Source organism: Somniosus microcephalus, unplaced genomic scaffold (assembly GCF_052327205.1).
Source record: "Somniosus microcephalus isolate GS21.2 unplaced genomic scaffold, FLI_Smic_1.0 unresolved_chr1, whole genome shotgun sequence".
In the NCBI taxonomy this organism is placed as follows: Eukaryota; Metazoa; Chordata; class Chondrichthyes; order Squaliformes; family Somniosidae; genus Somniosus; species Somniosus microcephalus.
In genome coordinates, this window is record NW_028225179.1 from 19,452,829 (window position 1) to 19,467,192 (window position 14,364).

Genomic DNA, 14,364 nt, shown 5'->3' on the forward strand with positions numbered 1-14,364 from the left:
AAGCCACGGAAATTCCCTAAGCGAGAGTCATACCCCTAGACCAACGAACCACCGATGCTCTGCTTCAAGTTGCATTGTGATTCCCTGCGCTGGTGCAAACCCAGCTCGCAGAAGTCCTGTTCATTCGGTTAAAATGTTTAACTTTTCCTCAATCCGCTTCTTTTTGCGAGCAGTTTCCTTGAATCTGCTCACAATTCTCCCCATAAAAAGACAACCAGCAGTATCAGCGGCTGCGTGGCCTAATGGATAAGGCGTCTGACTTCGGTTATGAGTTATTCAGTCATCAGAAGATTGCAGGTTCGAGTCCTGCCGCAGTCGTTTAATTAACTGGGCGACACTTTTTCTGTTCCGAATCTGGCTTCAAACCGACCATTTTTGACAGTCCCTCAACTGAAGCAGTGGAAGGCCTTTTGCTTACATTAAGCTGATTGTACATTTTCAACATTGTTGATCTGGGTGCACGGGCAGGATAAGCGGTGAAGTGGACTTTCTTTCAGGGTATTTCTGCTTCGATGCAAAAAGCAGGAAATGAAATGGCTGAGAGCAGTATATGGTTGAGTCGAGGTGGCCGAAAGGTTAAGGCGATAGACAGTTAATCTATTGCCGATCTGTACGCGAGGGTTCAGTTCCCATCCTCGTCGTTATTACGTTTGATACTGGTACACTTTCCGAGCATTTAACTGAATCTTGTCTAAAATAAGCTTTCAAATGCAATTTCGTCAGAGGCGCTCTGGTGCTCCTGGTCTGTGCCCCATGCATTACTCATATCTTGTTAAAATTAAAAGAGACCACTGCAATTCTTCAACTTCTTGAATGAAGTTGGAGCAGTGATCGCGATTCGAAGATTGTCGAACTCCTCCTTTCTTCTGCTGAGATTGTCACCGAATTAAAGAGTAGCGGGACCAGAGCCAAATGATTAGGGAGCAGAAACATAAATTTCTCCTTTAGGAGGCAATGTAATTTCAAAAATATTTATCAATCTTAATGACGAGATTTTCTGCTTTAGTGTCTTTGGTTGAGATATAAATAATGGGCGAGACATCCTCGTTCTTTTCGGCATACTCTCATGGGATCCGAGGGCCCGGTTTAACGTCTTACTAGAAAGACGGAGGCACCAACAGTGCAGCACTACGTCATTACTGCACTGGAGTGTCAGCCTGGATTATCTGCTCAAGTCTCTGGAGTGCTGCTTGACTTTGCTGCCGCTGAGCCACGGCTGACACCTAGACTCAGTTCATTTGGCTGGAGAGAAATGACGGAGATAAAGGGAAAATTACAATGGAGTAAACTTTCAATTTGTCACCCAACAGAAAAGCGGGCATCGTAATCTGCCGCCTGTTATAGAAACAGTCCGATATATGTTGCCATCGATTTCATAAGCATTGGAAATCAGGCCTGTCTACAATGGAATGGGTCGTGGTCAGTTGTTAATCACTCTGGGTCTGTTTAAAAAGAGAGTGCTCACAGTCCCGGATCATTCTGTGTCTGTTTGAAATGGCAGAGCTCACAGTCCCGGATCATTCCGTTTTTTTTAAAGGAGAACGATTTCAGTTTTCATGACCGAGGTGTTGAATTCAACTAAATGTGGCGGGGCTCGTCCGGGATTTGAACCCGGGACCTCTCGCAATTTAAGCCATGGAAATTCCCTAAGCGAGAATCATACCCCTAGACCAACGAGCCGCCGATGCTATGGTTTAAGTTGCATTGCGATTCCCTGCGCTGGTGCAAACCCAGCTCGCAGAAGCCCTGTTCATTCAGTTAAAATGTTTAACTTTTCCTCAATCCGCTTCTTTTTGCGAGCAGTTTCCTTGAATCTGCTCACAATTCTCCCCATAAAAAGAAGCTCAGCAGCATCTGCGGCTGCGTGGCCTAATGGGTAAGGCGTCTGAATTCGGTTAGCGAGTTTTTCAGTTATCAGAAGATTGCAGGTTTGAGTCCTGCTGCGGTCGTTTAATTAACTGGGCGACACTTCTTCTGTTCCGAATCTGGCTTCAAACCGACAATTTTTGACAGTCCCTCAGCTGAAGCAGTGGAAGGCCTTTTGCTTTCATTAAGCTGATTGTACATTTTCAACATTGTAGATCTGGGTGCACGGGCAGGATAAGCGGTGAAGTGGACTTTCTTTCAGGGTATTTCTGCTTAGATGCAAAAAGCAGGAAATGGAATGGCTGAGAGCGGTATATGGTTGAGTCGAGGTGGCCGAAAGGTTAAGGCGATAGACTGTTAATCTATTGCCGATCTGTACGCGAGGGTTCAGCTCCCATTCTCGTCATTATTACTTTTGATACTGGTACAATTTCCGAGCATTTAACTGAATCTTGCCTAAAATAAGCTTTCAAATGCAATTTCGTCAGAGTCGCTCTGGTGCTCATGGTCTGTGCCCCATGCATTACTCATATCTTGTTAAAATTAAAAGAGACCACTGCAATTCTTCAACTTCTTGAATGAAGTTGGAGCAGTGATCGCGATTCGGAGATTGTCGAACTCCTCCTTTCTTCTGCTGACATTGTCACCGAATGAAAGAGTAGCGGGACCAGAGGCAAATGATTAGGGAGCAGAAACATAAATTTCTCCTTTAGGAGGCAATGTAATTTCAAAAATATTTATCAACCTTAATGACGAGATTTTCTGTTTTAGTGTCTTTGGTTGAGATATAAATAAGGGGCGAGACATCCTCGTTCTTTTCGGCATACTCTCATGGGATCGGAGGACCCGGTTTAACGTCTTACTAGAAAGACGGAGGCACCAACAGTGCAGCACTACCTCATTACTGCACTGGGGTGTCTGCCTGGATTATCTGCTCAAGTCTCTGGAGTGGTGCTTGACTTTGCTGCCGCTGAGCCACGGCTGACACCTAGACTCAGTTCATTTGGCTGGAGAGAAATGACGGAGATAAAGGGAAAAATTACAATGGAGTAAACTTTCAATTTGTCACCCAACAGAAAAGCGGGCATCGTAATCGGCCGCCTGTTATAGAAACAGTCCGATTTATGTTGCCATCGATTTCATAAGCATTGAAAATCAGGCCTGTCTATAATGGAATGGGTCGGGGTCAGTTGTTAATCACTCTGGGTCTATTTAAACCGGGAGTGCTCACATTCCCGGATCATTCTGTTTCTGTTTAAAATGGCAGAGCTCACAGTCCCGATTAATTCCGTATTTTTTAAAGTAGAACGGTTTCAGCTTTCATGACCGAGGTGTTGAGTTTAACTAAATGCGGCGGGGCTCAGCCCGGGATTTGAAACAGGGACGTCTCGCATTTTAAGCCACGGAAATTCTCTAAGCGAGAGTCATACCCCTAGACCAACGAACCACCGATGCTCTGCTTCAAGTTGCAGTGTGATTCCCTGCGCTGGTGCAAACCCAGCTCGCAGAAGTCCTGTTCATTCAGTTAAAATGTTTAACTTTTCCTCAATCCGCTTCTTTTTGCGAGCAGTTTCCTTGAATCTGCTCACAATTCTCCCCATAAAAAGACTCCCAGCAGTATCAGCGGCTGCGTGGCCTAATGGATAAGGCGTCTGACTTCGGTTATGAGTTATTCAGTCATCAGAATATTGCAGGTTCGAGTCCTGCCGCAGTCGTTTAATTAACTGGGCGACACTTTTTCTGTTCCGAATCTGGCTTCAAACCGAACATTTTTGACAGTCCCTCAACTGAAGCAGTGGAAGGCCTTTTGCTTACATTAAGCTGATTGTACATTTTCAACATTGTAGATCTGGGTGCACGGGCAGGATCTGCGGTGAAGTGGACTTTTTTTCAGGGTATTTCTGCTTAGATGCAAAAAGCAGGAAATGGAATGGCTGAGAGCAGTATATGGTTGAGTCGAGGTGGCCGAAAGGTTAAGGCGATAGACTGTTAATCTATTGCCGATCTGTACGCGAGGGTTCAGCTCCCATTCTCGTCATTATTACGTTTGATACTGGTACAATTTCCGAGCATTTAACTGAATCTTGCCTAAAATAAGCTTTCAAATGCAATTTCGTCAGAGTCGCTCTGGTGCCCCTGGTCTGTGCCCCATGCATTACTCATATCTTGTTAAAATTAAAAGAGACCACTGCAATTCTTCAACTTCTTGAATGAAGTTGGAGCAGTGATCGCGATTCGGAGATTGTCGAACTCCTCCTTTCTTCTGCTGAGATTGTCACCGAATGAAAGAGTAGCGGGACCAGAGGCAAATGATTAGGGAGCAGAAACATAAATTTCTCCTTTAGGAGGCAATGTAATTTCAAAAATATTTATCAACCTGAATGACGAGATTTTCTGTTTTAGTGTCTTTGGTTGAGATATAAATAAGGGGCGAGACATCCTCGTCCTTTTCGGCATACTCTCATGGGATCGGAGGACCCGGTTTAACGTCTTACTAGAAAGACGGAGGCACCAACAGTGCAGCACTACCTCATTACTGCACTGGGGTGTCTGCCTGGATTATCTGCTCAAGTCTCTGGAGTGGTGCTTGACTTTGCTGCCGCTGAGCCACGGCTGACACCTAGACTCAGTTCATTTGGCTGGAGAGAAATGACGGAGATAAAGGGAAAATTACAATGGAGTAAACTTTCAATTTGCCACCCAACAGAAAAGCGGGCATCGTAATCGGCCGCCTGTTATAGAAACAGTCCGATTTATGTTGCCATCGATTTCATAAGCATTGAAAATCAGGCCTGTCTATAATGCAAGGGGTCGTGGTCAGTTGTTAATCACTCTGGGTCTGTTTAAAAAGAGAGTGCTTACAGTCCCGGATCATTCTGTTTCTGTTTGAAATGGCAGAGCTCACAGTCCCGGATCATTCCGTTTTTTTTAAAGGAGAACGATTTCAGTTTTCATGACCGAGGTGTTGAATTCAACTAAATGCGGCGGGGCTCGTCCGGGAATTGAACCCGGGACCTCTCGCAATTAAAGCCATGCAAATTCCCAAAGCCAGAATCATACCCCTAGACCAACGAGCCGCCGATGTTATGTTTTAAGTTGCATTGCGATTCCCTGCGCTGGTGCAAACGCAGCTCGCAGAAGTCCTGTTCATTCAGTTAAAATGTTTAACTTTTCCTCAATCCGCTTCTTTTTGCGAGCAGTTTCCTTGAATCTGCTCACAATTCTCCCCATAAAGAGAAACTCAGCAGCATCTGCGGCTGCGTGGCCTAATGGGTAAGGCGTCTGAATTCGGTTAGCGAGTTTTTCAGTTATCAAAAGATTGCAGGTTCGAGTCCTGCTGCGGTCGTTTAATTAACTGGGCGACACTTCTTCTGTTCCGAATCTGGCTTCAAACCGACAATTTTTGACAGTCCCTCAACTGAAGCAGTGGAAGGCCTTTTGCTTACATTAAGCTGATTGTACATTTTCAACATTGTAGATCTGGGTGCACGGGCAGGATAAGCGGTGAAGTGGACTTTCTTTCAGGGTATTTCTGCTTAGATGCAAAAAGCAGGAAATGGAATGGCTGAGAGCAGTATATGGTTGAGTCGAGGTGGCCGAAATGTTAAGGCGATAGACTGTTAATCTATTGCCGATCTGTACGCAAGGGTTCAGCTCCCATTCTCGTCATTATTACGTTTGATACTGGTACAATTTCCGAGCATTTAACTGAATCTTGCCTAAAATAAGCTTTCAAATGCAATTTCGTCAGAGTCGCTCTGGTGCTCTTGGTCTGTACCCCATGCATTACTCATATCTTGTTAAAATTAAAAGAGACCACTGCAATTCTTCAACTTCTTGAATGAAGTTGGAGCAGTGATCGCGATTCGGAGATTGTCGAACTCCTCCTTTCTTCTGCTGAGATTGTCACCGAATTAACGAGTAGCGGGACCAGAGCCAAATGATTAGGGAGCAGAAACATAAATTTCTCCTTTAGGAGGCAATGTAATTTCAAAAATATTTATCAACCTTAATGACGAGATTTTCTGTTTTAGTGTCTTTGGTTGAGATATAAATAAGGGGCGAGACATCCTCGTTCTTTTCGGCATACTCTCATGGGATCGGAGGACCCGGTTTAACGTCTTACTAGAAAGACGGAGGCACCAACAGTGCAGCACTACCTCATTACTGCACTGGGGTGTCTGCCTGGATTATCTGCTCAAGTCTCTGGAGTGGTGCTTGACTTTGCTGCCGCTGAGCCACGGCTGACACCTAGACTCAGTTCATTTGGCTGGAGAGAAATGACGGAGATAAAGGGAAAAATTACAATGGAGTAAACTTTCAATTTGTCACCCAACAGAAAAGCGGGCATCGTAATCTGCCGCCTGTTAAAGAAACAGTCCGATTTATGTTGCCATCGATTTCATAAGCATTGAAAATCAGACCTGTCTATAATGGAATGGGTCGTGGTCAGTTGTTAATCACTCTGGGTCTATTTAAACCGGGAGTGCTCACATTCCCGGATCATTCTGTTTCTGTTTAAAATGGCAGAGCTCACAGTCCCGATTAATTCCGTATTTTTTAAAGTAGAACGGTTTCAGCTTTCATGACCGAGGTGTTGAGTTTAACTAAATGCGGCGGGGCTCAGCCCGGGATTTGAACCCGGGACGTCTCGCATTTTAAGCCACGAAAATTCTCTAAAGCGAGAGTCATACCCCTAGTCCAACGAACCACCGATGCTGTGCTTTAAGTTGCATTGTGATTCCCTGCGCTGGTGCAAACCCAGCTCGCAGAAGTCCTGTTCATTCAGTTAAAATGTTTAACTTTTCCTCAATCCGCTTCTTTTTGCGAGCAGTTTCCTTGAATCTGCTCACAATTCTCCCCATAAAAAGAAACTCAGCAGCATCTGCGGCTGCGTGGCCTAATGGTTAAGGCGTCTCAATTCGGTTAGTGAGTTTTTCAGTTATCAGAAGATTGCAGGTTCGAGTCCTGCTGCGGTCGTTTAATTAACTGGGCGACATTTCTTCTGTTCCGAATCTGACTTCAAACCGACAATTTTTGACAGTCCCTCAACTGAAGCAGTGGAAGGCCTTTTGCTTACATTAAGCTGATTGTACATTTTCAACATTGTTGATCTGGGTGCACGGGCAGGATAAGCGGTGAAGTGGACTTTCTTTCAGGGTATTTCTGCTTAGATGCAAAAAGCAGGAAATGAAATGGCTGAGAGCAGTATATGGTTGAGTCGAGGTGGCCGAAAGGTTAAGGCGATAGACAGTTAATCTATTGCCGATCTGTACGCGAGGGTTCAGCTCCCATCCTCGTCGTTATTACGTTTGATACTGGTACAATTTCCGAGCATTTAACTGAATCTTGTCTAAAATAAGCTTTCAAATGCAATTTCGTCAGAGGCGCTCTGGTGCTCCTGGTCTGTGCCCCATGCATTACTCATATCTTGTTAAAATTAAGAGAGACCACTGCAATTCTTCAACTTCTTGAATGAAGTTGGAGCAGTGATCGCGATTCGGAGATTGTCGAACTCCTCCTTTCTTCTGCTGAGATTGTCACCGAATTAAAGAGTAGCGGGACCAGAGCCAAATGATTAGGGAGCAGAAACATAAATTTCTCCTTTAGGAGGCAATGTAATTTCAGAAATATTTATCAACCTTAATGACGACATTTTCTGCTTTAGTGTCTTTGGTTGAGATATAACTAATGGGCGAGACATCCTCGTTCTTTTCGGCATATTCTCATGGGATCCGAGGGCCCGGTTTAACGTCTTACTAGAAAGACGGAGGCACCAACAGTGCAGCACTACCTCATTACTGCACTGGAGTGTCAGCCTGGATTATGTGCTCAAGTCTCTGGAGTGGTGCTTGACTTTGCTGCCGCTGAGCCACGGCTGACACCTAGACTCAGTTCATTTGGCTGGAGAGAAATGACGGAGATAAAGGGAAAATTACAATGGAGTAAACTTTCAATTTGTCACCCAACAGAAAAGCGGGCATCGTAATCGGCCGCCTGTTATAGAAACAGCCCGATATATGTTGCCATCGATTTCATAAGCATTGAAAATCAGACCTGTCTATAATGGAATGGGTCGTGGTCAGTTGTTAATTAATCTGGGTCTGTTTAAAAAGAGAGTGCTCACAGTCCCGGATCATTCTGTTTCTGTTTGAAATGGCAGAGCTCACAGTCCCGGATCATTCCGTATTTTTTAAAGGAGAACGATTTCAGTTTTCATGACCGAGGTGTTGAATTCAACTAAATGTGGCGGGGCTCGTCCGGGATTTGAACCCGGGACCTCTCGCAATTTAAGCCATGGAAATTCCCTAAGCGAGAATCATACCCCTAGACCAACGAGCCGCCGATGTTATGGTTTAAGTTGCATTGCGATTCCCTGCGCTGGTGTAAACCCAGCTCGCAGAAGTCCTGTTCATTCAGTTAAAATGTTTAACTTTTCCTCAATCCGCTTCTTTTTGCGAGCAGTTTCCTTGAATCTGCTCACAATTCTCCCCATAAAAAGACAACCAGCAGTATCAGCGGCTGCGTGGCCTAATGGATAAGGCGTCTGAATTCGGTTATGAGTTATTCAGTCATCAGAAGATTGCAGGTTCGAGTCCTGCCGCAGTCGTTTAATTAACTGGGCGACACTTTTTCTGTTCCGAATCTGGCTTCAAACCGACCATTTTTGACAGTCCCTCAACTGAAGCAGTGGAAGGCCTTTTGCTTACATTAAGCTGATTGTACATTTTCAACATTGTTGATCTGGGTGCACGGGCAGGATAAGCGGTGAAGTGGACTTTCTTTCAGGGTATTTCTGCTTCGATGCAAAAAGCAGGAAATGAAATGGCTGAGAGCAGTATATGGTTGAGTCGAGGTGGCCGAAAGGTTAAGGCGATAGACAGTTAATCTATTGCCGATCTGTACGCGAGGGTGCAGCTCCCATCCTCGTCGTTATTACGTTTGATACTGGTACACTTTCCGAGCATTTAACTGAATCTTGTCTAAAATAAGCTTTCAAATGCAATTTCGTCAGAGGCGCTCTGGTGCTCCTGGTCTGTGCCCCATGCATTACTCATATCTTGTTAAAATTAAAAGAGATCCCTGCAATTCTTCAACTTCTTGAATGAAGTTGGAGCAGTGATCGCGATTCGGAGATTGTCGAACTCCTCCTTTCTTCTGCTGAGATTGTCACCGAATTAAAGAGTAGCGGGACCAGAGCCAAATGATTAGGGAGCAGAAACATAAATTTCTCCTTTAGGAGGCAATGTAATTTCAAAAATATTTATCAACCTTAATGACGAGATTTTCTGCTTTAGTGTCTTTGGTTGAGATATAAATAATGGGCGAGACATCCTCGTTCTTTTCGGCATACTCTCATGGGATCCGAGGGCCCGGTTTAACGTCTTACTAGAAAGACGGAGGCACCAACAGTGCAGCACTACGTCATTACTGCACTGGAGTGTCAGCCTGGATTATGTGCTCAAGTCTCTGGAGTGGTGCTTGACTTTGCTGCCGCTGAGCCACGGCTGACACCTAGACTCAGTTCATTTGGCTGGAGAGAAATGACGGAGATAAAGGGAAAATTACAATGGAGTAAACTTTCAATTTGTCACCCAACAGAAAAGCGGGCATCGTAATCGGCCGCCTGTTATAGAAACAGTCCGATATATGTTGCCATCGATTTCATAAGCATTGAAAATCAGGCCTGTTTGTAATGGAATGGGTCGTGGTCAGTCGTGGTCAGTTGTTAATCACTCTGGGTCTATTTAAACCGGGAGTGCTCACATTCCCGGATCATTCTGTTTCTGTTTAAAATGGCAGAGCTCACAGTCCCGATTAATTCCGTATTTTTTAAAGTAGAACGGTTTCAGCTTTCATGACCGAGGTGTTGAGTTTAACTAAATGCGGCGGGGCTCAGTCCGGGATTTGAACCCGGGACGTCTCGCATTTTAAGCCACGGAAATTCTCTAAGCGAGAGTCATACCCCTAGACCAACGAACCACCGATGCTCTGTTTCAAGTTGCATTGTGATTCCCTGCGCTGGTGCAAACCCAGCTCGCAGAAGTCCTGTTCATTCGGTTAAAATGTTTAACTTTTCCTCAATCCGCTTCTTTTTGCGAGCAGTTTCCTTGAATCTGCTCACAATTCTCCCCATAAAAAGACACCCAGCAGTATCAGCGGCTGCGTGGCCTAATGGATAAGGCGTCTGACTTCGGTTATGAGTTATTCAGTCATCAGAAGATTGCAGGTTCGAGTCCTGCCGCAGTCGTTTAATTAACCGGGCGACACTTTTTCTGTTCCGAATCTGGCTTCAAACCGAACATTTTTGACAGTCCCTCAACTGAAGCAGTGGAAGGCCTTTTGCTTACATTAAGCTGATTGTACATTTTCAACATTGTAGATCTGGGTGCACGGGCAGGATAAGCGGTGAAGTGGACTTTCTTTCAGGGTATTTCTGCTTAGATGCAAAAAGCAGGAAATGAAATGGCTGAGAGCAGTATATGGTTGAGTCGAGGTGGCCGAAAGGTTAAGGCGATAGACAGTTAATCTATTGCCGATCTGTACGCGAGGGTGCAGCTCCCATCCTCGTCGTTATTACGTTTGATACTGGTACACTTTCCGAGCATTTAACTGAATCTTGTCTAAAATAAGCTTTCAAATGCAATTTCGTCAGAGGCGCTCTGGTGCTCCTGGTCTGTGCCCCATGCATTACTCATATCTTGTTAAAATTAAGAGAGACCACTGCAATTCTTCAACTTCTTGAATGAAGTTGGAGCAGTGATCGCGATTCGGAGATTGTCGAACTCCTCCTTTCTTCTGCTGAGATTGTCACCGAATTAAAGCGTAGCGGGACCAGAGCCAAATGATTAGGGAGCAGAAACATAAATTTCTCCTTTAGGAGGCAATGTAATTTCAGAAATATTTATCAACCTTAATGACGAGATTTTCTGCTTTAGTGTCTTTGGTTGAGATATAACTAATGGGCGAGACATCCTCGTTCTTTTCGGCATAATCTCATGGGATCCGAGGGCCCGGTTTAACGTCTTACTAGAAAGACGGAGGCACCAACAGTGCAGCACTACGTCATTACTGCACTGGAGTGTCTGCCTGGATTATCTGCTCAAGTCTCTGGAGTGGTGCTTGACTTTGCTGCCGCTGAGCCACGGCTGACACCTAGACTCAGTTCATTTGGCTGGAGAGAAATGACGGAGATAAAGGGAAAATTACAATGGAGTAAACTTTCAATTTGTCACCCAACAGAAAAGCGGGCATCGTAATCGGCCGCCTGTTATAGAAACAGTCCGATTTATGTTGCCATCGATTTCATAAGCATTGAAAATCAGGCCTGTCTATAATGGAATGGGTCGTGGTCAGTTGTTAATCACTCTGGGTCTGTTTAAAAAGAGAGTGCTCACAGTCCCGGATCATTCTGTTTCTGTTTGAAATGGCAGAGCTCACAGTCCCGGATCATTCCGTTTTTTTTAAAGGAGAACGATTTCAGTTTTCATGACCGAGGTGTTGAATTCAACTAAATGCGGCGGGGCTCGTCCGGGATTTGAACCCGGGACCTCTCGCAATTAAAGCCATGGAAATTCCCAAAGCCAGAATCATACCCCTAGACCAACGAGCCGCCGATGTTATGTTTTAAGTTGCATTGCGATTCCCTGCGCTGGTGCAAACGCAGCTCGCAGAAGTCCTGTTCATTCAGTTAAAATGTTTAACTTTTCCTCAATCCGCTTCTTTTTGCGAGCAGTTTCCTTGAATCTGCTCACAATTCTCCCCATAAAAAGAAACTCAGCAGCATCTGCGGCTGCGTGGCCTAATGGGTAAGGCGTCTGAATTCGGTTAGCGAGTTTTTCAGTTATCAGAAGATTGCAGGTTCGAGTCCTGCTGCGGTCGTTTAATTAACTGGGCGACACTTCTTCTGTTCCGAATCTGGCTTCAAACCGACAATTTTTGACAGTCCCTCAACTGAAGCAGTGGAAGGCCTTTTGCTTACATTAAGCTGATTGTACATTTTCAACATTGTAGATCTGGGTGCACGGGCAGGATAAGCGGTGAAGTGGACTTTCTTTCAGGGTATTTCTGCTTAGATGCAAAAAGCAGGAAATGGAATGGCTGAGAGCAGTATATGGTTGAGTCGAGGTGGCCGAAATGTTAAGGCGATAGACTGTTAATCTATTGCCGATCTGTACGCAAGGGTTCAGCTCCCATTCTCGTCATTATTACGTTTGATACTGGTACAATTTCCGAGCATTTAACTGAATCTTGCCTAAAATAAGCTTTCAAATGCAATTTCGTCAGAGTCGCTCTGGTGCTCCTGGTCTGTGCCCCATGCATTACTCATATCTTGTTAAAATTAAAAGAGACCACTGCAATTCTTCAACTTCTTGAATGAAGTTGGAGCAGTGATCGCGATTCGGAGATTGTCGAACTCCTCCTTTCTTCTGCTGAGATTGTCACCGAATTAAAGAGTAGCGGGACCAGAGCCAAATGATTAGGGAGCAGAAACATAAATTTCTCCTTTAGGAGGCAATGTAATTTCAAAAATATTTATCAACCTTAATGACGAGATTTTCTGTTTTAGTGTCTTTGGTTGAGATATAAATAAGGGGCGAGACATCCTCATTCTTTTCGGCATACTCTCATGGGATCGGAGGACCCGGTTTAACGTCTTACTAGAAAGACGGAGGCACCAACAGTGCAGCACTACCTCATTACTGCACTGGGGTGTCTGCCTGGATTATCTGCTCAAGTCTCTGGAGTGGTGCTTGACTTTGCTGCCGCTGAGCCACGGCTGACACCTAGACTCAGTTCATTTGGCTGGAGAGAAATGACGGAGATAAAGGGAAAAATTACAATGGAGTAAACTTTCAATTTGTCACCCAAAAGAAAAGCGGGCATCGTAATCGGCCGCCTGTTATAGAAACAGTCCGATTTATGTTGCCATCGATTTCATAAGCATTGAAAATCAGGCCTGTCTATAATGGAATGGGTCGTGGTCAGTTGTTAATCACTCTGGGTCTATTTAAACCGGGAGTGCTCACATTCCCGGATCATTCTGTTTCTGTTTAAAATGGCAGAGCTCACAGTCCCGATTAATTCCGTATTTTTTAAAGTAGAACGGTTTCAGCTTTCATGACCGAGGTGTTGAGTTTAACTAAATGCGGCGGGGCTCAGCCCGGGATTTGAACCCGGGACGTCTCGCATTTTAAGCCACGAAAATTCCCTAAGCGAGAGTCATACCCCTAGACCAACGAACCACCGATGCTGTGCTTCAAGTTGCATTGTGATTCCCTGCGCTGGTGCAAACCCAGCTCGCAGAAGTCCTGTTCATTCAGTTAAAATGTTTAACTTTTCCTCAATCCGCTTCTTTTCGCGAGCAGTTTCCTTGAATCTGCTCACAATTCTCCCCATAAAAAGACAACCAGCAGTATCAGCGGCTGCGTGGCCTAATGGATAAGGCGTCTGACTTCGGTTATGAGTTATTCAGTCATCAGAAGATTGCAGGTTCGAGTCCTGCCGCAGTCGTTTAATTAACTGGGCGACACTTTTTCTGTTCCGAATCTGGCTTCAAACCGAACATTTTTGACAGTCCCTCAACTGAAGCAGTGGAAGGCCTTTTGCTTACATTAAGCTGATTGTACATTTTCAACATTGTTGATCTGTGTGCACGGGCAGGATAAGCGGTGAAGTGGACTTTCTTTCAGGGTATTTCTGCTTAGATGCAAAAAGCAGGAAATGAAATGGCTGAGAGCGGTATATGGTTGAGTCGAGGTGGCCGAAAGGTTAAGGCGATAGACAGTTAATCTATTGCCGATCTGTACGCGAGGGTTCAGCTCCCATCCTCGTCGTTATTACGTTTGATACTGGTACACTTTCCGAGCATTTAACTGAATCTTGTCTAAAATAAGCTTTCAAATGCAATTTCGTCAGAGTCGCTCTGGTGCTCCTGGTCTGTGCCCCATGCATTACTCATATCTTGTTAAAATTAAGAGAGACCACTGCAATTCTTCAACTTCTTGAATGAAGTTGGAGCAGTGATCGCGATTCGGAGATTGTCGAACTCCTCCTTTCTTCTGCTGAGATTGTCACCGAATTAAAGAGTAGCGGGACCAGAGCCAAATGATTAGGGAGCAGAAACATAAATTTCTCCTTTAGGAGGCAATGTAATTTCAGAAATATTTATCAACCTTAATGACGAGATTTTCTGCTTTAGTGTCTTTGGTTGAGATATAACTAATGGGCGAGACATCCTCGTTCTTTTCGGCATACTCTCATGGGATCCGAGGGCCCGGTTTAACGTCTTACTAGAAAGACGGAGGCACCAACAGTGCAGCACTACGTCATTACTGCACTGGAGTGTCTGCCTGGATTATCTGCTCAAGTCTCTGGAGTGGTGCTTGACTTTGCTGCCGCTGAGCCACGGCTGACACCTAGACTCAGTTCATTTGGCTGGAGAGAAATGACGGAGATAAAGGGAAAATTACAATGGAGTAAACTTTCAATTTGTCA

General features: G+C 44.8%; 5 non-coding genes across 5 annotated transcripts; 3 read left to right on the top strand and 2 right to left on the bottom strand.

The window, feature by feature from the left end:
- The first annotated feature begins 228 nt into the window (after window positions 1-228).
- On the top strand, window positions 229-318 carry trnar-ucg (transfer RNA arginine (anticodon UCG)). Its single transcript is given in 2 exon segments — window positions 229-265; window positions 283-318. It is a non-coding gene; the product is annotated as a tRNA-Arg (tRNA).
- A 1,272-nt stretch (window positions 319-1,590) lies between these two features.
- trnap-agg (transfer RNA proline (anticodon AGG)) lies at window positions 1,591-1,680 on the bottom strand. Its single transcript is given in 2 exon segments — window positions 1,591-1,626; window positions 1,645-1,680. It is a non-coding gene; the product is annotated as a tRNA-Pro (tRNA).
- Window positions 1,681-8,118: 6,438 nt separating this feature from the next.
- Window positions 8,119-8,208, bottom strand: trnap-agg (transfer RNA proline (anticodon AGG)). The gene is given in 2 exon segments: window positions 8,119-8,154; window positions 8,173-8,208. It is a non-coding gene; the product is annotated as a tRNA-Pro (tRNA).
- Window positions 8,209-10,027: 1,819 nt separating this feature from the next.
- On the top strand, window positions 10,028-10,117 carry trnar-ucg (transfer RNA arginine (anticodon UCG)). Its single transcript is given in 2 exon segments — window positions 10,028-10,064; window positions 10,082-10,117. It is a non-coding gene; the product is annotated as a tRNA-Arg (tRNA).
- A 3,173-nt stretch (window positions 10,118-13,290) lies between these two features.
- On the top strand, window positions 13,291-13,380 carry trnar-ucg (transfer RNA arginine (anticodon UCG)). Its single transcript is given in 2 exon segments — window positions 13,291-13,327; window positions 13,345-13,380. It is a non-coding gene; the product is annotated as a tRNA-Arg (tRNA).
- Window positions 13,381-14,364: the final 984 nt, after the last annotated feature.